The following is a 27,052-nucleotide window of genomic DNA, read 5'->3' as shown; positions in this document are numbered from 1 at the left end:
GATAGCTCAGAGCCTGGAGCCTGCTTCGGTTTCTGAATCTCCCTCTCTCTCTGCTCCTCCCCTGCTCGCACTCTGTCTCTGTCTCTGTCTCCCTCTCAAGAGTAAATAAACATTAAAAAAAAATACTGGCCCTTAGAACTCTTACACGTAGGAAGGTACAGTTGAAGTAAAATTGTGTTTCAGTGGTAACTAGGGAAGAGGTTGACATGAAACAGCCACTGCTTTACAAACAGTGCTTAATAATTTAAGAAAAGCAAGGTGATAAATTGTTGTCCAAGTTGGAAATATTTTGTGCATACCACTTTTAGTTTTCTTTTCATCACATTATATTTGCTTCTTGGTATTTTCAAAAGACAGCATAAAATATTTGCTTTTGAACTGTTTCCTGGAAGATAAGATAAAAAGTGCAAGCTCATCACATTTTTATTGGAATGGCTGCAAGGTAGCTGTAGTCTTCCAAGTTGGTACTGCTTATCTTTGTGGAGACCTGGTCTGGATGTTGTCAGCATTTTAGAAAATCATTTCGTGGGTGCTGTCTTCACAAAGCCGGGTAGGATATGCCAAATATGGATGTTTCCAAAATATTAGTTCAATAAGCTAGCATCACTGTGATACTCAGACTGATCTTGACATATCACATTAGTGAGTTGTTTAACAGTCTCTCCCCAAGTTCGTTTACCTAGGTGATTTTAAGTGTGTTTTGCTATTTTATTAATTGATGTAAAGTCCCTTTCATGTAAACTTAAGGGAGTTGCTTATTGAGTCCTATGTGCTTTATGTGTGTTAATGCCTCTCAAATACCCATTGAGCTAATTCTGTTTTTCTTACCATTTTTACTGAGGAGGATATAGAGGTATAGAGGATTTGTATGACTTGCCCGGGATGACAGCTAACAAATTCCTGGGGCACCTGTCTGGCTCAGTCAATAGAGCATGTGACTCTTGATCTCAGGGTCATGAGTTCAAGCCCCATCTTGGGTGTAGAACTTACTTAAAGAAAAAAAAAAAAGAGCAACAAATTCTAGTTTCAGAGGGTGTAATCATAAATCTGTATACTGTTATCTGCTTCAGTCCCAGGATTCTGGGACTTAATGTTCTTCAACTGCTAAATATTATCATGGTACAGTACACCCTATTTCGAAGGCAAAATGTTAATGTCATCTCTGGGTGTGACCCAAACTGGGCCACTAAGCAGTGAAACAGCTCTGTTAACAGAGATGCCAATGTATCTATTTATTTTTCATTTACTAGGAATTAATTAGTAATCGATATGTTATATTTTGTTAAGAATTCAAAAGCGTGGATTGTTGAAGAACAGGTAGGGACTTGAAAAGTAAGGCTATGTCACTATTTGCATTCTTTTTGTGATTTAAGAGGATGTGAAAGGAGATCATCAGAAAGTTTGTAGCTTCAGATATAAATTTTAGAAAAAGCACGTGGAAACCTTTCAAATAATTTTGTTGTAGATATCTCACTTAAAAAAAGTCATGGACAGGCCTTCAGAACATCTGACCAAGTCAAAGACCTCGATGATGTCAGGGATCTCCTTGCCCTCTTCTGCCTTCTAGAGCCAAATAAACTCATAGAGGAACAGTGGGATCATTTTGGAAAAGACAGCAAGAAGATTCGAAGAAGATGGAGGTCATATTTGAAATTAACTATTACAGATGTAGAGATTAGGTCAGTATCTAATTATGAAAGACGTTAGTATTTCTTAGGATCTTCAATGGCTAAAAAAATAATGTTGCATTAATAAAGTTGAATTTGTGAAAATGACTCCAGGTATTTCAGAGGAAACTATCACTACACAGATTGAAAAGAAGAAAAAAAATGAGTATCCAGCAGTATGGACTAGGACTATGCTTTAATGAAATTGGTTAAAGGCAAACAATGAAAGGCCATTCTAGCTAAGGTAGAGAGGGTAGGAGAAAACCCAACAGGATGAACAAAGAACTGCTTGAAGAAGAAGAATGCGACCACAAAGGAGGGGGGATGGCAGAAGGCCAAGGAGGAGGACGAAGAAATAGCAGCAGAGGAGAGTCGAAAGCTCAAGCAGGAAATGAGAAGCAATGTTCAAAACACATCAAGGGAAACATTCTTTAAATACATCAGAAGCAACAGGACAGGGAATGGCCTTTCTCTGTTGGGTAAAGGAAGGGTTGGTTTTAAATGACCGCAGTAGGTCAAGTTGCTGTCTTTGTTGTTTCTTGTTTCCCCCCAAAGAAAAATTTCTTTGTTTTAAAGAAATCTGGTAGTATTGACTGGGGATATTGGGGAGGAAGCAACATTATCAGAAGAGCTGGTGAAAGGCTGTTTTAGCAGACTGCTTGTATTAAAATCTGTAGGTACCAATGAATCTGGAAACAGTTGCTCAGAATGAAACCCTCGCAGAACACCAGTTGTAGAGAGAATATGAAACTAAGACAGGAACAAGGTGTCATTTCTTTGTACCGTGGAGGAAGAATGGCCTTGGAACAACACATCACAAAAACACAAAGTGTTTATGACCTGGAAGAAAATAGGGGATTTGGGAAGGAAGTAGCAGATATCATTGCAAAATCAATTTGGAAACACCTTGCAGGCCGACAGGTAGCAGGTATACGAGTGTGGTCTGAAAGTGAGTAAATTCTGTCAAACGAATGCCGTCTCTCTCTGTGACACAGTGGCAGCCCAGCAGGTTGAGGGAAAGTGGAAGAAGTGATCTAGTTTGATTTTAGGAGAGTTGACAATGCTCCTCTACTGTTCACACTTACGGGACCTCAAACAAGTGATTGTTTCTTACTGTAAAACTCTGTGAGGGGCTACCTTGTTGCAGCACGCTGAAAGTGTGTTTTAGTTAGGAATTAATGTTATAGTGGGCATAAAAGGTCTTAGCAAGAAATGGTTTTGAAGTGATCACTGAATCTAGTGCTTAGTCAAAATGTTCTAGTAAATATTCTATAGATATACAGGAAACACAGAAAATGACCAGGCTGTTGGTGGCGATGGGAAGAGGGAAGGATTTAAGTCAGAATAATTGTAACCATTTGGAGGCATGGTCAAACAAGCTGCTGAAGGTAATGTCAAGGGTGGAAGGGTAGGGCAGAGGAGAATATTTACATTTTTATGTGTAAGGTTTATGATGATATTATCATAATTAGAAGGCTGCATGCTCAGAGGGCACACATTTTGAGTTTATCTGATAGCATTGTGTTGTTTCTTTCTGAGCCCTATCGGTTGATCCTTTTGGGACTCACTGACCTCTGACTAGAGTTAAGAGAAGACCTTGTTGGTATCGAGCTCACAATCAACAGGCCAATCTACAAGGTGAAGTAATGGAGTACTTTGTACTAAGTTCTGGTCTTATCCTTAGGTGAACAAGAATCCAGTCTTACCTCTGTAAGTAGAGGAGTGGTTGGAAACATGGAAAAGTGTCAAAAAGATGGTCAACAGACTGAGAGAAATAAGGCTTCCAGGTAAAACAAAACTTGAATTCAGTGTGGGAAAACGCTGAGTGATAAGCTAAAAGCACGTTGTTGATGTCCGCTTATATTTCTTTTCATGACAAACTAAGAGGGCAATGACTTAGCTTAATAAAGCATTTGGAAAAGATTTAGAGGAAGACAGGGTGACCTTTATTAAACATGGAGGTAAGGCAGTGAGGAATGAGGGTGTCACCTTCTTAGAGATCTTTAAAATTATGAACAGTTACGTTTTGGGGATGAGTACGTTTTAGACATTTATAAAATGTTTGAATTTGGACTTAGAGTTGGCAGTAAAGGAGATGAGCCCTCTGATCTCTTTCAGCTCTTTGTTGAAACTTGTATTTGTTTTGAAGGACCTAGTCTTTTGTAAGAAAGCTTTAATTGGCATTTTCCTCTTCTTTACAACTGTGTGTGTTTAGCCCTTTTCTAATTACCATGTAATTCCTTTATGGTGGTGTATATAAATTTTTATCATACTTGCTTGCTTAAATTAACATTCTCGGGGCGCCTGGCTGGCTCAGTTGGTAGAGCATGCAATTCTTGATCTCGGGGTCGTGAGTTGGAGCACCATGTTGGGTGTAGAGATCACTTAAAAAATAAATAAAGATTTTAAAATTTTAACACTTTTCTTGGTGCCTCTCAGCTCCATAAACCATGTCTATCTTGTTCACCACTGTAATTCTAGTCCCAAAACCTTATCTGGCACACAGTTGTAGTATTTGTAGAATAGGTGATAATATCGAGAGAAGTATGGCTTGGAAGGCTGTCATTTTTGGAATGATTTGTTGGACGAAGGAATAGCATGTAATGTACTTCTCAATCTTGGGCATTTTGTTGAACTCCACACTGCTGGAATTGTGTGTCATTTGAATCCAAGAATTTCCTCTCTAATCATCTTTTTTTTTTTTGTAATTTTTAAAAAATGTTTATTTATTTTTGCGAAAGAGTGAGGGAGGGACAGAGAGAGAGGGAGACACTGAAATCTGAAGCAGGCTCCAGGCTCTGAGCTGTCAGCACAAAGCCATACACAGGTCTCAAACTGATGGAAATGCGAGATCGTGACCTGAACCTTAACCAGCTGAGCCATCCAGGCGCCCCTCTAATCGTCTTCTTTTAAAATGCAAATGGATCCACACAAAAACTTGTACGTAACTGTTCATAGCAGCATTATTTGTAATTACCAAAAAGTAGAAATAACCCAAATGTCCATCAGCTAGTGAATGGCGGCATATCCATACAGTGGAATAATTTTCGGCAGTAAAAATCAATGAAGGACTCATATATGCTATAACATGGATGCATTTTGAAAATATTATGCTAAGTGAAACAAGATAGTGGAAAGAAGATTTCCACTAATAAGAAATGTCCAAAGAAGGCAAATCCATAGAGATAAAGAGGAGATTGGTGGTCACCTAGGGCTGAGGAAGTTAGGGGGAGATGGGAAGTGACTGCCAGTTGTCAGGGGGGTTCACTGTAGGGTGATAAAAGGTTTCTAAAACGACTGCCATGTCAATGGACAATCCCACGAGTAAGCCAAAACCGTTAAGTTATATGCTTTAAATGTGTACATTTATGGGGACCTGGCACCGTGGGGATAGGTCTCTAACAAGAAAAAGAGCACGAAGAACATGGAGTTCTGTCGATTTTTGCCTTTTTCTAACTGCATTTAAGAATTATATTTGGGGGCGCCTGGGTGGCTCGGTCAGTTAAGTGTTCGACTTCGGCTCAGGTCATGATCTTGCAGTTTGAGAGCTCGAGCCCCGCATCGGGCTCACCGCTGTCAGTGCAGAGCCTGCTTGGGATCCCTTGTTTCCCTCTCTCTCTGCTCCTCTCCACCTTCAAAAATAAATAAAAGTTAAAAAAAATGAATTATATTTACCAAATATGTTTTCTATAAAAGAAGCATTGTAGAGTGTTGCTATTTTCTCTTAGAATGTGGACAGACCTTCTAATCTTATCACAATTAGCACCAAAAAAAAAAAAAATGTGGTTTTTTGTTTTTTGTTTTTTTATCTGCCTCAACCTTCACAGCATGAACAAGGGTACTGTGATCTCAGCTCGTTCAGTGTTGTGTCCATGTTGATTTATCCAGGACCTGGCTCACAGTAGAAGAACCACAGATGTTTGCTGCACTATCTGTACTTAAATATAAAGGTCTGGGGAGATTTTTCTTAAAGAAATGGCCCAGACTCTAGTATTAGCTTAACAGAGGTGCTTGCTTAGAAAATGCTTTTTTAAAAGATGCCATTCAAATGATTTTCAGCAAGAGTGTCAATGAGGAAAGGATATTCTTTTAACAAATGGTGCTGGGAAAACTGAATGTACACCACTTGAAACCTTACCTTGCACCATGTATAAAAATTAACTCAAAGTGGGTCAAAAACCTAAACGTAAAAGCTAAAGCTCTTAGAGGAAAACATAGGGAAAGTTGCACGACACTGGATTTGACAATGATTTCTTAGATATGATGTCAAAAACACAGGCAGCAAAAGACAAAATTGGACTTGAAAATTAAAAACTTGTGCAGCATGGGACTCTTATCAGCAGAGTGAAAAGGCAACCTGTGAAAATGGAGGAAGTATTGGCAAGTCATATATCTGATAAGAGATTGATATCAAATATATATATAAAGAACTCCTATAACTAAACAGAACAACAAGTAAAAGATAACAAAAAAAAAATGCACAAAGGATTTGTGAAAGGAAAAACACTTTCTTCTCAATGCTTCATTCACTTCTGACACCAGATGGGTGCATTTTTCTATATCAAACTGTTCTCTGATTCCCAGCCGATACTAATTACTTGTTCTACAATTTGACTCAATTCTGACGCTAACTGGCCAGCGTTAGTGCAAATCACACAGATTAAGGACACAGTCCCACAAGACTGCCACCTGCTTCAGACTCCAGTCGCAAGTAGTGGGTCCCAGATTACTCACAACTTCTGTCTGACCTTGCTACAAATCAGAGGTTCCCATTCCCCCCTCCTCAGGTTTGGTAATTTGCTAACATGGTTCACAGAATTCAAGGGAACAGTTTACTTACTAATAGCCATTTTATAATAAAGGATATACCAAGTGACACACATCTCCAGCCAAATGAAGAGATGCCCAGGGGGATATCTGGAAGGGGATGAAGAGGTGCCCAGGGGGGTATCTGGAAGGGTCCTGAGCACAGGAGCTTCCGTCCCTGTGGAGACCACTCTCCCGGAACATGAATGCATTCTTGTTCACCAGCCCAGAAACTTTTCAAATTTCTTTGGTTAGGGTTTTTAAGGAGGCTTAATTGTAGGGGGAGGGAGAGGGACTCTGGAGGTTGATCAAATCATTGGCCTTTGGTGATAAATTCAACCCCCAGGCCCTCCTCCCTCCAAGGAGGTTGGGGGTGGGACTGAAAGTTACATTTCTCTGGTTGGTTTCTCTGGCAGCAATCCTAGGGATTTCCAGAATCACCTCATTAACATAATTTAGGTGTGGCTGAAAGGGGCTCATTATGAATAACTAGAGAGATGTTCCTTTAACCTTTGGTACTCTGAAGCTGATTCAGGAGCTGGGGACACAAACCAAATATTGTAGCAAAAGATACTCTTCTGGCTCTTATCACTTAGGAAATTACGAGAGTTTTGGGAGCCCTAGCCAGCAGCAGGGGGAAGAGACCAAATATATGTTTCTTATTATGTTATATGTTAAATACACATTTCTCCAAAGAAAAAGAGACATACAGATGGCCAATAAGTACACGAAAAGATGATTAACATCGTTACTTGTTAGAGAAATGTAAATCAAATGCACAATGAGATAGTACTTCACACTCATTAGGATAACTATTAAAAAGAATGGAGAAGGAAGGGAAGGAAGGGAGGAAGGAAGGAAGAAGGGTGGAAGGGAGGGGGGAGAGAGAGAGGAAGTGAGAAAGGCAGGGAGCGAAAGTGGATAATCATAATAGTCGTTGAGGCTGTGGAGACATTGGAACCCTTGTACTTTGCTGATGGGAATGGAAAATGGTACAGATACTGTGGAAAATGCGATGGCAGTACCTCAAAAAAAAAAAAAAATTAAACATAGAATGGCCATGCAATTAGCCAATCTCCTTCTGGGTATATATGCAAAATGAACAAAAGCAGGGGCTCAAAACAGGCATCTGTGCACCCATGTTCATAGCAGCCTTATTCACAATAGCTAACAGATGGAAGCTACGCTAGTGTTCATCGCTGGGTGTATGGGTAAACAATATGAGGTGTATACATGCAGTGGAGTGTTATTCAGCCTTGAAAAGGAAGGAGATTCTGACACGTGATAAAACACGATGAACTTTAAAGGTATTATGCTAAATGAGCCAGTTACAAAAGGACAGATATTGCATGATTCCACTTTATGCATGTTCTGGAGTGGTCAGATTCATAGAGAAAAGAACGTTGAAGGCTGATCACAGGGACCAGGGGAGGAGGGAATGGGAAATTATTGTTTAATGCGTACGGAGTTCCATTTTGGAAAGATAAAGCTGATGGTTGGTGGTGATGGTTGCACTTAATGTGAATGTATGTAATGCCAGAACTGTATACTTAAAAATGGTTAAAATAGTGATGTGCCTGGGTGGCTCAGTTGTTTAAGCGTCCAACTTTGGCTCAGGTCACCATCTCATAGTTCATGGGTTCGAGCCCTGCATCAGGCTCTCTGCTGTCAGCACAGAGCCCACTTCAAATCCTCTGTCCCCCTCTCTCTCTGCCCCTCCGTCCCTCAAAAATAAATAAAAACATTAAAAAATGGTTAAAATGGTAAATTGTATGTTCTATGTTTTTATCATAATAAAAAAATTATTATTATTATTTTTTTTTTTCAACGTTTTTTATTTTTATTTTTGGGACAGAGAGAGACAGAGCATGAACGGGGGAGGGGCAGAGAGAGAGGGAGACACAGAATCGGAAACAGGCTCCAGGCTCCGAGCCATCAGCCCAGAGCCTGACGCGGGGCTCGAACTCACGGACCGCGAGATCGTGACCTGGCTGAAGTCGGACGCTCAACCGACTGCGCCACCCAGGCGCCCCCAAAAAAAATTATTATTTTAAAATAATGGTGTTTATTTACAGAGACAGAAGTCCACCTTAAAAGTCCCATGTTGCTCATCCAAACATAACTGTCTTCAGTTGCTTTCTCTAGAACACAGCAAACATAGTAAGCATTGCCTCACTTTGATTCTTTTATAGATTTTTTTTTTCTTTTATAGCTTTTCCTTCAGGAGTTACTGAGTGAAGCAAGCAATAATTGACAACATTTTCAATAGTGCTTAATATGCTATTGAAAAACTTGAGACTTGTTAATCATCATCTGGGCCAAACTCTATGAGATTTCATAGTATTGTTGTTGTTATTGATCTTCTAATTCTTCCTGTTAACTTGTTTGATTCACTGATTCAAAAATATATTTACAAATAATGTATTTTTGAAAAATACTGCTGTTCTCATGAGCTCCCACTTTCTTAGTGGAAGTCAGTCTTCCTGATAATGATGGAATGCAGTTTTGAAGCTTGGAAAGGGGTCTGGAAGATTGATGCTGCGTACACATTATTTCTTCCATGACCTACGTCTTACCATCTTGAGTTGGACTGCCCATGCACACCTCACTTCCTGGGAGCATGACTCATAGCTATTCGTTCATCTGCAGACTTCATTTTTACATTTGCCTTTTTGCTGGACTAGTTGCTAGTTGCACTAATAGATGGAGCATTATAATCTCTAAAAATGTTTCTAACTTAAGTGAGTTTGTAGTCTAGAAGGCGAGCGACAAATGCCCAATCCGGCATAAGTCTCAATGTCCTACTGGCTTGACTCCATTCCCCTAGAGGCCTTTTCTAGGCCAAAAGTCAGCAGTAGCATTTGTCCCAGTGTGGGTAATTATCCAGTTTCTCTGTCAAGACTTCCTTCAGAGTACCTTCCCAGGTGTCTGAAGTGTGGGGTCTTTGCACCTTTTAGAACACTTAATATCCCATTATGGGAGATCCAGACCTTAAGCAATCTTCTTAGCCCAAGTCTCCCAGTCCTGGAGAATCACACCTAAGTGGCCCCGGAACAAATGACATCAGTGGCCCCATCCTTCTAGAAGACTGACAGGTACTCTTCAAGTCCTATAGGTTGTGGACGTGCTGGAAAGAACCTCATGAAATTATTCATGTGTTCAAGGTGGGCTGAATTTAATCTTTCAAAGAGAAGTAGCTGTCAAGGTTTTAAGATGTGGAGCATACTTTACAATTTTGACCTTGATGTTCAAGGTATTTCTCTGTGTCTAACCTAAAATTTGCTTGGAATGAGTTTTCTTTTCACTTTTTCATAAGATAAATTTATAAATTTATAAGTTTTCTTTTCACTTATTTTCATAAAATAAATTTATATGTTTTTTCCCTGATTCTGGAAAGAATACATATTCCTTTTGAAATATTGTCAGTTGAAGACATTTTAAGTTTATTTCCTTGGTTCTTGTGGCTTTGCAATTTAGATACAATTGATGCTTTTAGTACAGATGACTCTTAAGAAAGAGGAAATTAATCAGAGGGCCTGGGTGGCTTAGTTGGTTGAGCATCCAACTCTTGATTTTGGCTCAGGTCATGATCCCAGGATTGTGGGATTGAGCCCCACATCGGGCTCTGCACGGAGCATGGAGCCTACTTAAGGTTCTCTCTCCCTCCCTCTCTCTCTCTCTCTCTCTCCCCCCTACCCTGACCCTCTGCCCCTGCTCGTGCTCTCTGTCTCTTTCTAAAAAAAAAACAAAACAAAACAAAGAAAAAGAAAAAGACAGAGGAACTTAATCTTAACAGAATCATGTTGCAATTATAGAAGGACATAGAGAAAAATATAAACTAACGTTTCTGGAATAAATTCCATTACATAGTGAAGGAAAACACTAAGTCAAAGTGACTCACATGTAGATCCAGATTTATGCCTGAAGCAGCCTTTTTAAGCAAGTTTTTGAAGCTTGGTTTCCTTATCTGTAAAACTGAAGATACCATATTTTTCTCAGTGGCAATGTATGGATCGAATAAATGCTACGTGGGAGAGAACCTGATGAGTATCTGGTACCCATGGCTTCAAATAATGATCTCCCCCTACCCCGTACCTTCTTATCTGTCTCTACTTCACCTCTTTTTCTTACCTGTCATCTCTTCTTACATATCCCTCTGTTACTGGCACAGAATATATGTTTCCTTTGGGTTGTAATCATTACAGTTCAGTCACTGAATATATTTTCCCCCTTGTGGGCATTGTCATCCACTTTTTGGCCATTTGAATAAGTCTCCATTTATAATTCGTCAGGCATTACCTAATTTCAGTGGAAAGAAAATCAGCCTCTGAAGTGGAAGGAAATCTTGTGCCATTCGTTGTAAAGGATTTACTCTCTCAGTGTCAAAGTAACACATTTGGCCTTTAGACTGTATCTTACATGGACCTGCTGAATTACTAGATTAAGAAGATAGCAACCTCAGAGGTGGGATGATAGGAATCTTGGTACTATTTGTTTAATAACTACCGTGGGCCGGGAACTAGGACGGATGCTTCCCATCTGTTTCACATTCAACCTTCATGACTCTTCAGTGGGTGTTATTACCATTGTTTCATGGAAGAGGAAGTTAAGGCCCGCAGAGGTTGGTGAGCTCACTCAGCATGGTGCACTGAGAAAGTTCTGGTTCCGTGTTGCACCCAGGCCTGTCTGCAACTCTGAGTATTTTCTATAATTGCACTTAGGGGTCATGATTATGAGAAGCCATCTTTTAAAGTATGGAACTTTAGCATCCCACCAGAGCCACCATTCAAGCCTGTCTTACAAGACCGATTCTGTTTTTCCCCCTGTGACTCCATCTTTTCTCCCACTCTCCCTTGCTTGCCGGGAAAACAGGTTTATTGTGTAGAGTTTGTTCATACATATGGCTAATTCCGAAGTATCATAGTGTCGTGATGGCCCGAAAGAAAACGAATTGCAAGCTGTGCAGTTGTACGTAGAAGGAAAGGAGAATCCAAAAGGGACTTGATCTCCAGGCATTTAGGATTGGGTCAGAAGGAGGACTCCCTGCGTTGGCCTCTGTCCTAGAGGCACATGAAGCCAATTCTGCCAACACTGAGGTCCTGCCCTTAGTGCTGTCGCTTCCGCCAACCCCCACCTCTCCCCTCGAACTCCTGCAGTGCCCATCCTACCCATCCCGGGGCAGGCTGGGTGTCCCTGGCTTAAGAAAACTGCTTCACGGTGAAGTCTACACTTGAGAGCTTTCTTCGGCCTTAAGCTACCCTCTGTAGTCGACTACCTCGTATTCAGTCGAATGCTTTTTTCTTCTGAGAGATCAACCTCACAAGGAATCATGGAATTTGCTTGAAATTATTTTCAAATAAGCAGAAATACTTCAGCCTTCCATCCAGGTTTCTGGTGGTGGGAAATTCTCTGAGTGTGCGTGCGTGTGTGTCTGTAAATGTGTCTGACACATGTTATGTGGACATAGTTCTCTGTCGTGTAATCCTAAGAAATGCAAATCCTCTTCTCTGATTGCTTTGCTCTTTCCTTTCCCGTGGACGTTTTGCTGTGCTCAGTAGGCTGCCAAGTCCATACGGATTAGAACTGCGTAGTACCCTTCACCTACTCCTGTCAAAATAATCAGCCATCGCAGGGCGGAAGGAAAACCAACAGATGCATTCTTCCTGGGTGAAAGTGGGACTCAGTGGCCCAGCCTGCAAATGAACTCCTCCCTCATTGCTTTCTAGAAGCATCATGCAGTCGCATGTAATAAGATTCCCTTTTTCATGTCTTCTGCGGATAAGCAAAATCTTCACTAATCCCCTGGTTAGGGATGGCAGTTGGGATCAGTTGGAAGATTATCACGCCAGGAGGATTCCGTCTCCTCCATTCCTAAAAAAGAGACCCCACAAAGTTGTTTTCACTTAAATTCGGTGTTTTGTTCCTCACGATCTGGACTTGGGTCTTCTTTTTTTTTTTTTTTTGCTTTCCTTTTCAGTGGAGACTCGATGTTTATCTCCTTATTTCCATTTCTAGTTCAGTATAACATCTCCCCTATCTGAACCCAACATTCTTGGGAAAACTTTATGCAACTGAATCAGGCAAACAAAGTGTATTTCCTTGCATACTCTTTGTCATAGCATGTGGCTCCCTTACCATTTATTTTTGTGAGCTGAGGTTGTAGTTCAGATCTCCTCAGTGTGGTTTTTAGAGCAAAAAGCATGAAACCGGTATTCACGAGATCTAGGATTTCCCACTGGCTCTGCCGGTTGCTAAGTGGTAACCTTAAATAGTGCAATGAACTTGTCCACTGCCAGTCTCTTAAATGTGGGAGTCCAACCGAAAGGCCTTGAAGGCTCCTTTGGCATCGGCCTTCTGGGACTCTGCAAAAAGATAGTTGCGTAGAGTAGGAATATCCTTATGTGTTCCCAAAAGATTGTCCTTTATAATGACATCTTTTGAAAGGAGTGCCAATACACAGATCTTGGACAAATAAGTAAACTTTAAGGGAGTCTACCAGATCTCTTTTGATAGCGTAAAATTATGTCTCAAGGCATAGCACTGTGCTCTTTTCAGGCAGTCAGCTTGCTTTTGAGATACACCAGCCACCGTGGACACACGAGAAGCTGGTGAGCTCCGTATACAAATACGCGTGAGGCCACAATCACGGAGAACAGCAGCCACAAACATCTGGAATAAAGCCGTAAATCTAGATGTGGAAAAAAAGACAGTCAAGAAGCAAATGACTGCCATTAAGCCTAAGCATTTTAATTAGAGAGACAACCACCTAACCCCACATACCTGACAAATTTAGTAGAAGACTGTGACAACAGAAAAGATGGTAGTTGACAGCAGGAGGACTAATTTTTTTAATTACAATTTTTCAGGACACCTGGGTGGCTCAGTTGGTGGAGCCTTCCCACCTCAGCTCAGGTCATCATCTCACGGTTCATGAGTTTGAGGCCCACATTGGGCTCACTGCTGTCAGCTGCAGACCCTATGTCCTTTTGTCCCCCACCCCCTCCCCGCCACTCCCCCGCTCACACAGCCGTGCGCGCTCTCTTTCTCTCTCAAAAATAAACATTAAAAAAATATAAACTAAAAATTTTAAATGTAATATTTGTATGTGGTAAAAACTTCAACTCCTACATTAATCATACGCACAGCCACAAAATTAAAAGCTTCTATCCTAAATTCTCTGTCCTTCTTTCTAAAAGAAAGTATTGGGGGCGCCTGGGTGGCTCAACCGGTTGAGCATCCGACTTCAGCTCAGGTCATGATCTCACGGTCCGTGAGTTCTGTGCTGACCGCTCAGAGCCTGGAGCCGGCTTCAGATTCTGTGTCTCCCTCTCTCTCTGTTCCTCTCCTGCTCTCACTCTGTCTCTCACTCTCTCAAAAATAAATAAAAATTAAAAAATAAAATAAAATAAATAAAATAAAATAAAATAAAAGTAAGTATTGTTCATGGTTTCTTGTTAGATCCTTTCCCAAAATCCTAGCCACATATCCCAGTAGAACTATCCATAGCTTCTTTTTATATTTATATAAATTCTCAGAAAGTATGGTTGTTTTGTGCCTTCCTCCTCCTTTAATGGTGTGGCTTCAGGATACCCATCAGGTCATACATACCCAACTCATTTCTTAGTAACTGTATTGTTGACTACCGTATAGATTATCATAATATTAAATCAGTTTCCTATGTACGTTACATAATCATTTCCTTTCCACCTTTCTCAACCTGCAACACCTCCCTTTTGGCCACTGTTCTCTTTATCAGGAAGACAAAGCTGTTCATACTTCTGGGTTTTTACACTCAACTATTCTACAGGGTAAACTGTAGTAAGTAGAATTGATTGTCCAAAATATTTACAAATTCTACCGGAAAGGTTATGCCAATGTAGAGATCCCTGCAACACTTCAGAAGGCTGTTTTCTCTATTGTTGCTACCTGGAATATCAATTTTTTAAAAACTTTGGACATCTAATACGTGAGAAAAGACACTCATTGTTTTGATTTGTTTATTTTTAAATAAATGATGTTAAGGTTTATTTTCCTATTAATTATAGTTGATTTTTATATGTGTATAAGGTTCCTGTTTGTGTTTTTGCCCACTTTAATGGGATGATTACCCTTTTTCGTATTGATTTGCAAGACTGCATCATAAATTAAGGGATTAACTTTTTATTGTACCTGTTGCAAATACCTTTCTATATGTCTGGAGTTTGTTTGTGGAAGGTTCCCCCCCCCCCCCCTTAGAAAGTTAAAACTTTCATATAGTCAAATCAGGAATCTTTCCTTTTATATTTCTGCCTTTTAGAATTGTGTTTTTAGAAAGGCCCTCCCCATTCAAGTATCACGTATTAAAAATGTTTGTTTTATTCTAGCACTTTTAGAGCGTAACTTTCTTAGGTTGTGCTGTTTGATCCATCTGAAGTTTATTTTGGGGGTAAGGAGTTTGATAAAGTCTCAGCCTTATTTCTTTTTCCAAGTGGCTGGTCAGCGGTGCCATTACCACGAACTCAGTAATTAATCTTTTCCCCACTGATTTGAAATGCCACCCTATGAGACCCAAATTTCTGCCTGTAGTTGAGTTTATTTTTGAACTCTATGTTTAGTTCCATTGAACAGTTTTTCCCTTTTCCAATTCCAGGATGTTTGAGTTACTGTAACTTTATTTTATTTTTTAATGTTTACTTATTTTTGAGAGAGAGAGAGAGAGTTCAGGAAGGGCAGAGAGAAAGACAGAGGATCTGAGGCGGGCTCTGCACTGACAGCAGAGAGGCAGATGTGGGGCTCAAACTCATGAACTGTAAGATCATGACCTGAGCTGAAGTCGGACAGTGCCACCCAGGTGCCCCTACTTACTGTAACTTCAGATACGTGTCAAGCAAGGGGAACATTAGCCATTGTTCTGCTCAGTTCATAGGCAACGCTGTTTAGTGCCTACTTAATGAAGGGACCTCTGTTTTCAATTTTCTCTATTACCATCAGAACTAACGTTCATGATGACATTGTACCATCTGAAAAAATTAACTTCTGCCATCATACTAAGCTTAAAAAGATTGAACGTATGCCAAATTAAAGTAAACAAGATGATTTTTAAAATAACACACAAAATGATATTTTTCCAATCTTATCTGGAAATTTCACTTCTGTGACACTGTTCTGTAAATAAGACATTACAGTATCTATTCACGCACGCATTTATAGGAGATCAGCCAGAAAAGTATTAGTATTTCTTGTGCTGTGTCTTTTAGTATGTGGCACATCAAATAGAGTTATGGGTTGTCCTGCTCTGATTGATTTCATATAAAGGTCTTTGCTTTGGCAGCATTTGGGACCTATTCACTTTCTGAGGTAAATCTTACAGAGCAGGAAGTTGAGGTTTTGGGGTAGAGTCCAAGAGTCAGTTCTGATCTTATTGTTGGGGAATGTGGAAACCTAAAGCCTTCCTTTAGTTAATAATGTGAATAGTGGAGGATCTTTTTTTCCCACATATTAATTATTTTCTAAAAGAATCATTTTACACAGATCTGTGCTTAACTATGGTCAGAGAATTGCCCCTGATTTAAAACCTCCTTATTTGTACACGTTGTAGTTCAAAGGCGGGACCTTACCATTTATGTGGAGAGAAAGTAAATGAGATTTCTTGCTATCTGTCTCCATACGTTTAATGGTAGGATTGTGCCTTGGGTCCTATTTTGAGTTAAAACTGACAAGATTCAATGAGTTGCTACAATTAAGAATCGTTTTCACCTCAGAATCAACTCTTCAGTGCATCTCAGAGAATCGATTATCAGCTGTGCAGGGGGTAGACCATCTTGAGCTGAATGGGCAGTTTGATTGTTTCTTTTCAATTGAACAAACATAGGTGCTCATTTGTCTCAGACCCTGCCAGAGAGGCAAAGTGGGGGTGTGAAAAAAAGGTATGTATATTCTGTTGTCTTGTCTTCAAATATGAAAAAAAATGTTTACAGCCCAGCTAACTTGAGACACCAAGCATAGAGATTTCTTCACGGATAGTAGAAATGAAAATAACAATGGTGTCTTCCTATAGTTTATAAGCAGGGGCTTGGGCAAAGCTATGGCAGAAGGCACCTGGAGGGACGTGGCTTGATCTGTCCTCAACATCCCACTTGGTAGAACACAGCATTGTTTGCCTACACATAGCACCGTCCCCAAACAAAAAGGGCAGCATAGACCAACAGCAGCCTACCTCAGCGAACCTTCCAAAGGGCATCTGTATGTCATCCAGCATGTGAGGTTAAACATCTCAAAGAATCAGAAGAATGGGAAAATACCAAAGGAACCATTAGGTGAAATGAAATGTGGCAAAGATCTTCATTCCAATTTAATGGAGTCCAACGCCATTCCTCTCTGGAGAGATCCATTAGGAGAAGACGTAGCTTTGACTGAATTCACAGGCCACGAATTATCCTCACACAATAAACGATATGCTAAAAATTATTTGAATTTGATCCCTCCTTATATCTTCAGATACTTTGTGGACAACACAGGCTAGGAATTGTTCTTTTTTTTTTTTTTTTTTTTTTTAAAGATTATTTATTTATTTTGAGAGAGAGAGGGAGAAAGAGAGAATCTCAAGCAGGCTCCACACTCAGAGTGGAGCCTGACACAGGGCTCAGTCTCACAACCATGAGATCATGACCTGGGCCAATGACAAGAGTTGAACGCTTAACGGACTAAGCAACCCAGGTAGATGACCCCGGAGTTGACCTTTTCGGTTCACTTTTTTTTTCTCTCTCTCTTACTTATTTTGACTATTGACAGTATTTTATTTTAAATTGTGGTAAAATGCACATAACAAAAAAACGTTACCATCAGCCATTTCAAACTGTACAGTTTAGTGGTGAAAGCATTATGTAAAATCACACCGTACTTGTCTTTTTTGTGTCTTACTTGTTACTTCACTTAGCATAAGTGCCCTCAAGGTTTTTCCATGTCAGAATGTCCTTTCTTTCTTTCTTTTTTTTTTTTACATTTTTTTTTATTTTTGAGAGACAGAGAGACAACGTGATCAGGGGAAGGGCAGAAAGAGAGAGAGAGGGAGACACAGAATCTGAAGCAGGCTCCAGGCTCTGAGCTGTCAGCCCAGAGGCCAACGTGGGTCTTGAACCCATGAACCCTGAGACCATGACCTCAGCCGAAGTCAGACACTCAACCGACTGAGCCACCCAGGTGCCCCAGAATGTCCTTCCTTTCTAAGGGCTCCTTTTAAAGGCTGAGTGATATCCCATCGTGTGTATATACCACATTTGGTTTGACCAGCCAGCGGTCAGTGGAAATTTGGATTTTTGTCATTTTTAATACAATGTACACTCACTACCATCTCAACAAAACAGGTTTAGAATTTGAAACGGCTTCCTGGTTAGACTTTTGCTGTCGTTGATACCTGTGCATTGGCTTAGTGAGTGTTAAGAGGAGTAGAAATGATTGCGTTAGAAATGAATTAGAGCACTTGAGCACTAGTCTTGAGACTTCAAATCCTCCCCCTTCAAGTGTGGGCAGCTGTAGGATCCTATAAAAAAAAAAGCCGAAGGACGAAGGTGGCAACCACTTGGTGAAAGATGTTTGTTCCCCTGAATTGATTTCCCTGTACCCAGCGTCCAGAAAGGTGTGTTTTTCATGGCCCTTTTTAGGCCTCTAAGCTTGCAGGGTGGGTTTGTTTCCTTAAAGACACAGTACGTGATCTTTCTCACCAGACTCGCTCGAAGGCTCCACTAGATAAACACTTAGAGGTCCGGAAAATGGGAGTAAAGGGAGCCATTTAGATTATTTCACATCCTCTTGCCCTGGAGTACTTTCCTTACTCAACACTTTCCTCACGTTTCTCAGAGGAGAAAAGAAATGGAAACTTGGTCCATTTATTTTTTACATACATGCCAGCTTTGACCACTCTTGGCACGAGGTGAACAGGAGATTAATGATGGGGGTTATGCCATGGAAAAAGCCATAAGGCTTTACATCACAATGTTTTGTTTTTAAAACATTTTGTTTTCATAGCTGGGGATTACTCTTTTGGCAGAGGGGAGGGAGAATGAGAAAAATATTGTAGGATAAAAGAGAGAGTACTGATTTAAAAAAAAAATGCAACCAATTCCATTTCGGCTTTGGGAAGAAATGCTTTGAGTTCGGAGGTGAATAGGTAGGATCGTGTTGCCATGTATATGCTATTTGCATATCATTCCTTGCCTTAAAAAAAATTACTATATAGGGGGCGCTTGGGTGGCTCAGCCTGTTAAATGTTCGACTCTTGATTTCAGCTCATGTCATGATCTCGAGGTTTGGGGAATCCAGCCTCACCTCAGGCTCCATGATGATAACGTGGAGCCTGTTCGGATCCTCTCTCTCCCACTCTGCCCCTCCCCTGCTTGTGCTCTCTCTCTCCTTCAAAATAAATAAATAAAATAATTTTAAAAAAAAGAAAACTACTATTTAACGGAGAGGTAATTATTGACCCAGTGTACTTAGAGTATGATTATTCTCTTTAAATTTTTTTAATGTTTATTTATTTTTGAGAGAGAAAGACAGTGCGCATGTGAGGGTAAGGCGGAGAGAGAGGGAGCCACAGAATCCGAAGCAGGCTCAGGGCTCTGAGCTGTCAGCACAGAGCCTGATGTGGGGCTCAAACTCACGAACCACAAGATCATGACCTGAGCCGAAGTCAGACACTTAACCGACTGAGTCACCCACGTGCCCTGTTGTTGTTTTTTAAAAGTAGTTTCTACACCCAACCTGGGGCTCGAACTCACTACCCTGAGATCAAGAGTCGGATGCTCTACCTCCTGAGCCAGCCAGGCGCCCTGCCATTTTTATTGTTAGTAGATGTAGTCGCTTTAGAATAGCATATCCAGCACAGCTTAGCAAATGGATGTATTTATTAGCTCCGAGTATATACTCACATCAGATCTCTTCTTTTTTTTTTTTTTTTTTTTTACTCTGTGTTTATGGTATAAGTGATCTTTTAAAAATCATCTTGTATTTTTGGTATAAATTACCTAAAAATAAAGGGAGGTGTTTTGTTGTTGTTGTTGTTGTTGTTGTTGTTGTTTAAATTAGAAATTAGTGAGGTCTTAGAGAAAGAGAGGAGATATCATATACATTTTAGGAAAGTCACCTCCTACATGTTCTATAGGATTTTGCACATAATGGAAACCAGAAGTCGCCAAGTTAATAGTCGATCTCAAGAATAAGCAGACTAAATTCTCATTCCTGTTCTGTGAGCACTGAGTTCAGTGAAAAGCAGTGATTTGGGGGAGAAATATGAAGCTCTGGTGAAGGGTAGATGGTGCTCTGAGCAAGTTGCTGCTCCCACATTGCAGACCCAAGCACGTGAAATAATTTGGGGCCTCACATGTTTATGGGAGGTTACGCTGATTATCACTAGAGGACTATTGCCTTTGTGATTTTGTGAAGGACATGTAACCTTGCTCATTTGGAAGAAAAAAAAAAATGGCTGCCAGAATCAGCCAGTGTGGAATATAGAACACAATCCCTCTAGTCTGAGGATTCCCCAACATCTGTGTGTATTCTAAGAGGATATTCAAAGAGAGGCTGGAGAATGAGCAAAGCAGAAGTATTTATTGACATTGGACCATGTGCCAGGCGTGAGAGTTATTTCATTTATTCCCCACTGAAACTCTATGCGGTGGTATTCCCATTTCGTAGATGAGAAGCCTGAGGCTCAGTCAGGCTAACTTATCTGGTGGACAGTGTATCGAGGACGATCTGCTTCCAAGCCTATGCCCTTTCCAAAGCAGCCCCCTGCTCCCGGCTGGCCTGTTCCACCGGGCACGCTGATATGGAGCCTCCCTTGTCTAACCTGGGGCGGTCCTACCTTCCCTGCTCTGGCTGTTGGAATGTGCATGCCAGTGTCTGAAAGCCATTAAGGAAAATGAGTCACTTGCTGGATGCATTGAACTCCTTTCGATTATGAGAGCTTCATGGAGAAATAAAGTACCAAATGATTTTTCTTCGTAAAAAGAATTGAATCTCTCTCCTGAGTAGAGATTGTTGGCAAGTTCATGTGCAATCATGGTCAGCAGAAAAGAAATATAAGCAATAATGAAAAGCTTGTGGACTCGGAATGCCTTTAGCCCCCAGAGCTGAAGAGCAGGCCTTTGGGGAATGTTGTAGAGAGGATCCAGAATTGGGGCATGCAAAGAATTTTGGTCTTGGAGGAAAAGGCAGGGAACAGAGAATGAAGAGCTGGAAAGCAAGCGCGATGGATGGTTACTCTTCACCCCTGAGTAAGGTGGTTTGAATTGCTATTGTTTCACCCCTTACCCCCCAAATAATTTCTTTCTGGTGAAGAAATATTTTTGAGGTAACTCATTACCTTTTGGCTCTAGGCCTGGAAGCCTCAGAAGTTAAAAGTAATTTTATATGCTACAGATGCTTCCTGGTTTTAAAACTGTGACCTGGCTTCTAAACGATGATGACATCGACGCTATAGGATAATATTCTTCCATACCAGTAGCAGCTGTGGGGGACTCTTTACAAACTTAGGGGGAGGGGAGGCAGTCCGATTTAGATCATGGGCTGACCGAAGGGAAGATATTTGGCGTGATTTCCATCGTAGGTAAAGATAATTTGGTTTTGTGTTCTAGTTCCGAGACAGCGCAGTAGACAGACCCGTCTTTGCCTGGTGGTACTTTTAAAAACTTTTAGTATTGATTCCATACTTTTGATGTGTTTTCATGATCAGTTCAGACTACCCAAGCTGTAAAACACCAGTCATTAAGAAAAACTCTCCATCAGAGAAGAATCAAGGAAATTCTGCTTCCATTATTTAAGTTTTGACATCTCTGGAGGGACACAGTAAAACTCTTTCTAGCCATTAGTAGTTGACCTTGAAATAGGATACGTATTTCCTCTGTAGTGTGCTCACTAGTCTCTGTTTTATTCCTGTAAGCACGGAGTTAAGTGACAGAAACAAAAGGAACTTCATAAAACCTTGTTGCCAAATCCTGTCCTCCTCTATTCATTGGAGCTAACAGTAAACAGGGGATTTTGATGGTATTTTATGTATTTCAACTGTTACTTCTTGAAAGAGTGGATATGTGACTTGTAAATAGGTTGTTGGAATCTACCTCTTCAAAAATTCCCGTCTGGCTTCCTTTCTTCCCATCTAGTGCCCTCCTTTTCTTCCTGCCTCGAGCTCCATGCTTTTCTGGAGCTCCTGAAGTCTCTATAACCTCACCCTTCCCTCACGATCCTAGGTCAGCACTCCTTTGTGTCTGTTTGGTCATTTGTGGGCGGTGGTAGGTGGGCCCCGCCCCTTTGTGTAAGAGACACGCCCACAGAGTCTCATCCATGGTCTAGCTTGTTGCCCATTATGAAGCAGGAGGTTCGTCCTGTAGGGGAGGGGAAGCCAGGGAGCCGGGGAGAATACAAGACCTTTCCTCACCTTGCACCTAGGCTCACGAACTCAGCAAAAACAAGGAAGGAAGGAACAATTGCCTTGCACACTTTATTTCATTTCTGGATCCCTTTTCCTGTATCCTATCAAAATCTCCTCTCTGCTAAATTATTGATACGAAGTTTTATCTGGTACTGCTGCTGCTGTCTCTCCCCAGGGGTGTCTTCACTTTGAATAATGGAGTTAGTTCAAAGCCCCTGCTTAGCCAATCAAGGAGCTGTGGATTTGCAGGGTTCAGCTGGCAGGTTGGTGTAATGTTCCTGGAACAAGAAGGCTTCTTGGTTTCCATGAAATCACCCTCTTCCCCCATGACCGACCACAAGCCACTACCCTGCTTGCTCACATGGCTGACCTTGCCCTTGTGGTTAATGAAAAGGATACGAGTCTACACATGCTGGTGGCTGGCAACATAGCAAGAAGACGTTCTCCTGCCTGGGAGTGTAATGCAGCCCAGGGCCGGGAATGGGCCTTCTGGGCGCCCTTGGGATGGATCACCTGCCAGGTGGCCTGCTTTGCTTCATCCCAGGGTGTCAAGTGTGACCATCAGCTTAACTGGGTGCTGTCGAAGCCCACCTTCCCCATCTGCAACACTGTTTGCTCCACTGGAGTGGGAAAGAGGCCAGTGGACGAATCTACAGCAGAGCCAAACATTGGATTACACTTTACCCATAAGTCTCTTCAGCTGACCTAAGAATTGCATTATGAATGGGGAGGGCAGGTGACTTGCTGAGATAATCCTTGAAAGAGAGATTGCGTACGTAGAAACTCAACCTCCTTTCCGGTGTTCCACATGGAGTAATCATGAACCACATAATAGCTTTGTATTTCCCTACTATTAATTGCAAGTTTTGTGTGCATACTTGAAGTATCAACTTAAAAACAGTGCTTTACCTTTCTCATAAACAGGCTCTGATCTGACTATTTTACATTATGGTGGCCAGAGCACCACCATTCTATTAAAAATATAATGTTGTCAGGGCACCCGGTGGCTCAGTCAGTTGACTGTCCGACTGTTAATTTTGGTTGGATCCCAGGGTGGTGGGATTGAGCCCCCCGTCAAGCTCTGCACTGAGCATGGAGTCTGCTTAAGATTCTCTCTCTTTCTCTCTCTCTCTCCCCTGCTCGCACTCTCTGATAATAATAATAATAATAATAATAATAATAATAATAATAATAATGTTTTCTTATGCCAGCCAATCAAATGCTCTATCTGTTTAAACTCTGTCCTCCACTCTGGATTTGAAAGCTCTTTAGTGACCTCTCAAAGTCAGCCCTGTGTTCAGGTCAGTGTCATACTAGGAGTAAATGAAGAATCAAGGTTATTCTTGCTCTGCTGTCTTGCCTTAAAAGAGTGAGTTACCATTCCTAGAGGCAAAGGAACCGTGCTGTGCTTTGGTTACACATATGCAAGTGGGATTTATTAGCTTTGGGAAGGAAGCAGGGGTCATCATGATACTTGGTAAATTATGAGAGGGGGTCAGAGGGTCAGAAAGAGGGAGCTTCCCTACCAGACATCCCTGGCTGAGAGTTGAAATACCATGGAACAGATAGTTCGAAAATTATGAGTAACCTTCTCAACTTTGTCCTAGACCCTCGTGCCTGAGAGTACGAACCAAAGGAGGGAGTATAGCTTTGCAGGGATCTGGGGTGGGGGGGTTGTGGAAGGGGGAGGATGATAGCTGGCCAATCTTGCAGGGTTCTACAGTGAGTACTAAAGGTTGAAAGTAGTGTCAAGGCCTCCCCAAAAGCCTGGAATGACCCCACATACCTGCACATCAGCCTCAGACCCACCGCGGCCTCTCGGATCTTCCGGGTGGAAGAGGAGAGAGATGTTCACACCAACAGGAAGTGCTCATCTCGATGATGCGGTTTCCTCTTTGCTCCCTCCCTGAGGGTCTCCCCCTCCCCTCCCTCCACCTCAAAACGGCTGAACCAGATGCCCTTCAGACAGGCTTGACATTCCAGTGCTGCCACTGCCCCGTATTCTGAAGGACAGGAGGTGGGGCAGCCTAGGTAGATGGTCCAGATGGAAATGCCTGTGAAGTCACAGGGTCACCCCGACACCCACGTGGGGCTCGTGTATGGTCAAACACCGCCTTGACAATAGCACTGTGTTTTGCTTGTGAACAACGGTTTCTGGTTTTCTCTCTGTGTCCGCATAGTCCTCTTTGTGTTGGTTCTGTCCTGTATTTTCGACTTCTTTCTGTGAAGCTTTGATGGGAAGGTTCTGCAGGTTCCTACACTTCTGGAAGGGCCGTTGATAAACTTAAATGTTTTCTTGAAAGCCTTTTCGTGGCACGAGCCGGGGCCCCACGGAACATTTTTGAGCTGTGATTTGCACTGCAGCTCCAGAAACTACCATGCCAGTGGCGCTAAACAGGAACTATACGACTTTTAATTTTGCTGAGGGGCTCGTTTCTCTCTCTTGATCTCACTCTCTCAGTTTTTCAGTGTAGGGCCAGAGGCCGTTCGTGTACTTTGAGACTGTTTTCAACTTTTTGCTCCTGCTATTTCCAGGCAATTAGCAAAGCCCGTTTAGAGTTGAATTGTTATGTGCACACATTCTGTTTTAAATTCATCGTTGTCAGAGGGATGTATGTTAAACGTCAAGAAGAACTCCTAGAATCCAACCTTTTGCTTCAAAAGATTGAAGTCTTTACTTATTTTATCAACAAAAGATTTAACTAGATATTAAAAATGACAACAGGGGCACCTGGGCACCTCAGTCGCTTGAGCACCTGACTTTGGCTCAGGTCATGATCTCAGGGTTCCTGGGTTTGAGCCCCATGTTAGGCTCTGTGCTGACAGCATGGAGCCTGCTTTCTTCGGATCCTCTGTCCCCTTCTCTGTACTTCCCCTGCTCTCGCTCTCTCTCTCTCTCTCTCTCTTTCAAAAATAAACATTGAAAAAAAAAAAAAGACAACAAATAGTATTCATCCAGCTAGAAGAATGTATGAACTCTAGTAGATTCAAAATCATGCCGGAGAGCTGTAGCTGGGTTGTTGTTTTTTTTCTTTTTGCTTCTCTACAGATTATTTTCCTTAATTGCAATGTTAAAATTACTAATTTGTAATTATGGTCCCAGTTATGTTGTATTAATTATAATTACGATGTTTTATCACACAGACTAGCAACTGATGATGGCCCTTGTCTGTTTAAATAATATCAATCCGTCTTTGAATTTAAGAAATGGCATCACTTGCTTATTTAATTGATGTCAGCAGTGAAATGGAACTGTCAAGAATAGTTTTTGTGTCAGAACACATTTTTATCCCAATAAAGCTTATAGCTTTCACAATAAATTTCAACCCCAAAAATATACTTGGCTATTTCTGGGAATTGATCAACCAGAAACTGGTAAATGAGGCCAGGCTCCAGCACTGAGCTCTTGGGTGATAAGGGCTGATGAGGGCCAGTGGGTTGGCTGAGCCCAGTCCGTGGAGCTCAGCATACCTACAACAGCATAGAACTAGAGATCAAAGCCGCAATTACCTTGAGGTCAGGAGAGGTCGCAGCTCCACAGTCAGGTGGACCTTAGGGCCTCCAGTCAGCAAGTCTCCCAGCCCAGACCCCCAGCTGGAGATGGGGGTGCCAACATCCACCACCGTGATTTTTCTCTGCTCCTGGATTGAGGTGTTGAAGGTCCATCCCTGGAGTGGACAGAGCCAGACTTCATGCTTTAGCAGCAAAGCATTCTAGGAACTCTGGTCCATGTGTGCATGCCTCCAGCTCCCTCTCCATCATAAAAACACTACTGCACTGTTATTATTAGAGTTTTACACTCAACAGTGCTTTTGTCTGATTTACCTCGTTCACGCTTCTTGGTGACGTTGTGAGGTAGGCAAGATGGTCGTTGCCATCTTGGAAAGGGGAAAGTGAGACACAGTGGTTTAATGGATCCAATTCAAAGCCTAATGTCAGCTTAAGTCATTTATTCAGAGGACAACAGTGAATGAGTGCTGAACGTCTTCCCACCTGCTCTTGGAGCTACACGCTAGACCTTCCTCAGTAACGACTGTGTGTGGAGCACTCTGGTGTGGCCAAGGACGTTAGGAGGCAATATGCTTTTGGAGAACCCAAAGCTAAGATCTGCCATAGAGGTTGAATCTAACTCTGCGTTTTATACATCAGGAATTGAGGACCAGACAGATGTCTAAGTTACACTGAATGCTCAGCAAAGCCTGTAGAACCCACATTCCAACTCTTTGCCCAGTGCTCTCTGGACCGCTGAGCCTCACGTCTCCCTCATAGAACAGCATTGGCCATTATTCCATAGATATCGCATTTATATCACCGCCAACCATTATGGAAACTTCTAGAATAGATGTTGTGTGAAAAGGCCAGCATTTCCCCATCTTAGGTAGGGGAAGACGAGATGCTCAGAGGCATCCTTCTGCTGGTCTGGTTCCCCTTGCTTAGGGGGGAAGTTTGTCGAGATCTAAGAGATTCTGGCCTCTGACTGTTTTCTCTGGGAGAACAGGGAGAATCAGAAATGCGGTGCCTTCCCGAATGGTTTCTAAATGATCCCATTTTTTATCCTACTTTCCTCCCTATTAAAATTCTTACCTTGAGTTACGTCTCAAGTGCAAGAAGGCTGCTTCCAAAGCAAGGCCCGGTCAGAAGATGGCCTGACGGAGCGAAGGGTCAGCTGGAACAAGGATGAAATGTATTACAGAGGTTTGGCATAATGAGGGAGAAATAGAAATCTGGAGTTCAGAAGCTCTCTTTTTCTTAGGAGCTTTGAGTCTTCTTTGTGTTTAGTATTCCAGGGGAGAAGGGTTTGGTGGAAATTGAAGGGAAATGCTGCCAGACAGAAATTCCATATCAGATAGACATTTGCCTCCTTTCAAGAAGGTGTGAGAGTAGCCATGAAGCCTTAAGGCACAGGGGAGTCAGAGTGATGGGTTGGAATGCTCTCGATGGAGCATGAGCAGTGGCTGGGGACAGACCTACAGGTTGGCTGGGGAGGCTGATGTGAGCGTTGGGTGAGTTTCTGGGCCAACTCATTGCGCCTGAACCCCTCAGACCTGAGGTAGTTTACAGACCAGGAGGTGAGCCCTCAAGGCAAGCAGACTGCCAAAGTCAAGGCTCCCCAAACACCAATGCCTCCTTCACAGCCTTTCTATTCATTCTGGAAGTGAAGTCAGCACTGGAGACA

General features: G+C 41.8%; 1 protein-coding gene and 1 long non-coding RNA gene across 8 annotated transcripts in view; one reads left to right on the top strand and one right to left on the bottom strand.

The window, feature by feature from the left end:
• Positions 1–27,052, top strand: part of KIAA1217 (KIAA1217 ortholog) — a 308,757-nt gene that overhangs the window by 109,759 nt on the left and 171,946 nt on the right. The window lies entirely within an intron of this gene.
• Positions 20,034–23,862, bottom strand: LOC131483496 (uncharacterized). Its single transcript, XR_009247721.1, has 2 exons — positions 23,663–23,862; positions 20,034–22,526 (listed from the first exon to the last, which is right to left on the bottom strand). It is a non-coding gene; the product is annotated as an uncharacterized LOC131483496 (long non-coding RNA).

This window comes from Neofelis nebulosa, chromosome 8 (genome assembly GCF_028018385.1).
Source record: "Neofelis nebulosa isolate mNeoNeb1 chromosome 8, mNeoNeb1.pri, whole genome shotgun sequence".
In the NCBI taxonomy this organism is placed as follows: domain Eukaryota; kingdom Metazoa; phylum Chordata; class Mammalia; order Carnivora; family Felidae; genus Neofelis; species Neofelis nebulosa.
The sequence above is the reverse complement of the archived record's forward strand: the minus strand, read 5'-3'. Positions and strand labels throughout refer to the sequence as shown.